General features: G+C 39.8%; 1 long non-coding RNA gene across 1 annotated transcript; it reads right to left on the bottom strand.

Annotated features, from left to right (window-relative positions):
• Positions 1-399: 399 nt before the first annotated feature.
• LOC114137585 (uncharacterized) lies at positions 400-1,423 on the bottom strand. The gene is made up of 2 exons (XR_003594027.1): positions 1,229-1,423; positions 400-601 (listed from the first exon to the last, which is right to left on the bottom strand). It is a non-coding gene; the product is annotated as an uncharacterized LOC114137585 (long non-coding RNA).
• Positions 1,424-2,260: the final 837 nt, after the last annotated feature.

Here is a 2,260-nt window from a genome sequence, read left to right as displayed (position 1 = left end):
GTTGTTAAATGGGGTAAATGGTCCTCAACCTGAAAAGTTGGAGAAAAACTGCTCCAGTTCTACTTTTTCTTGATGTTAAGATCTGTCAGGATTTGTGACTCCAAGTACTGGTTTTGTTCCACATGTGACAAATGTCACATGTGGCTGTATAGTGGCTGTATTCTCCATATGTCTGGAAAATTTGTACATTTGGCCCAAAAGCCACACTGAGTATCACCAAAAAGACATCCATACCTGCCATGAAATATGGTAGTGGCAGTTTTATGGTATCTGCGTTACTTCTCTTCACGACACCAGCATTTTTACCAAATCTCTCAGGTGTCTGGAAGGAAGGTGAAGATTCAGCATCATAGAGAGCAGAAAAACATTTACATCAACAGAATAGTTACACAGAAAAAATCTGTTCAAACATTTATCTAAATCTGATTTCTGTCTGCCGTCTTTTTTCTTGCCATCTTGTCTCGGCTGCTCTGTCTCTGCCTGCTGCTCGCCGTTTGCTAGCTTGTCAATCTGCCCACTTTATTTCCGTTTTTTCCATCCATGCCACTTTAGCTAATGGAAAACACCTGGCTCGGGCAGCGCAACGGGTAAATTTCCTAAACTTCAACAACATGCATAAAAACAGAAATTACTCAACAGCATAAACATGCAACACGGCAAATAAAAATAAATCCAAAGTGAAAAACAAAACATGCTAGCAACACGAAAGGCCATATTTCCACATTTGCCTACTGGCATTAAAGCGTCTCCACTTCCTCAAGAGACAGAGAGACTGTCTTGGAATTGTGAAGAAAATGTTTTGTGCTTAGTTTTATTTATTTATTTTGTGTGTTTTCATCATCATTGGCCCAAATACAGTCCCTGTTGTATCATCTTCCCCCCAAGGTGCAGCTCCTTGGTTAGCTAATGTCAAACCAAGCAATGAAACTAACTATTTGAATACAAGACGATCAAAGAAAATATTAATAAGACAGACCGATTGTGATCTAGCTTGCAAAAATTAACTTTGTCTTATATTTTATATCACCAAAATCTTGTTCACACTGTTTATAGCCACTTTTTTGTCCTCTAATGAGTCTTAAAAGCTTAATAAATGAATTAGAGCTGCCAGCATTAAACCGTTAACAAATGTGATTAATCTAAAAAGTTTAACGTGTCAATATTACATAATGCAGATTAATCCTATTACAAATTTTGACCTAAAAGCCTCTCTCACACGAAGGGTTACCTAGTTCACAGCAGTGCGTTGGACAGTCTTGTACTGCGGTCAACTTGAGTGAAACGGTGAGAAAGGAGAGTCAGCCTAGTGCACTCAGCGCAAATTTTGCTTTAAAAAAAATGCAGAGAGGATTTGGATAAAGTCAAGTTCAGCTACTTATTTGAATAATGAATTATCCTTCCACATACACACAACCAGTTTATAGTTAACATTTCTAAGATGACGTTTGAGGCCAAATTAATTGTTTTATACCTTCCTGAATATGAAAACTTGGAAAACTGAGATGTTTGGTTTGAGCTGTTTTGCCTTCTCCCAACAACCAATCAGAGCCAGGAGGCGGGTCTTAGTGCTGTCAGTCACCTCCAACTCCTCCCCCTTGCTCTCTGGTACACTGCAGCTAGATTAGCCTGTTATGAATCCTAAGGCTAGTTGGCATTGTCGCCAATGACGGCGGATAAACGGTTTTCCTAGTTGTTTCTCCATCATTAGCGCATTTATCAGCAAGTACATAAAGTTAATTAACAGTGCTAAGACCCGCCTCCTGACACTTATTGGTTGTTTTTGGCCAGGAGGGTGCATTTCTTCAGACTGCAATAAAGTCACACATAGAGAGCATGCTCAGGGTTTTGCCAACCACCATAAAAAGAAGAAGAAATGCTCAGTGTTTGCGGGAGTAAACATGGATGCTAATGTGGTGGAGCATCTCTTATCATTTTAAAGTTGCTACCCAACCAGAGCTAACACATTAATAACTTAATTCTCATTAATGTCCGCCACAGTTGTTTTTCTTCACGAACGAAGAATAGTAATGTTTGTCGACTATCAATGACACTCAGGTCGGATGAATGCAACCTGGCCGTTCAGATTCAGGTCACATTTGAAAAGATTGGACACGTATCGGATATCCAAGTGGCCAGGGTCGCATTCAAAAAAACCCCGACCTGTTCAGACTGTCATGAAAAGTTCAGATACGGGTCACATTAAGGCAAATAAATATGAATTGGGTCACTTCTGGCTGCAGTGGGAACGCATAGCAACCAT

This window comes from Xiphophorus couchianus, chromosome 22 (assembly GCF_001444195.1).
Source record: "Xiphophorus couchianus chromosome 22, X_couchianus-1.0, whole genome shotgun sequence".
Taxonomy (NCBI): domain Eukaryota; kingdom Metazoa; phylum Chordata; class Actinopteri; order Cyprinodontiformes; family Poeciliidae; genus Xiphophorus; species Xiphophorus couchianus.
The sequence above is the reverse complement of the archived record's forward strand: the minus strand, read 5'-3'. Positions and strand labels throughout refer to the sequence as shown.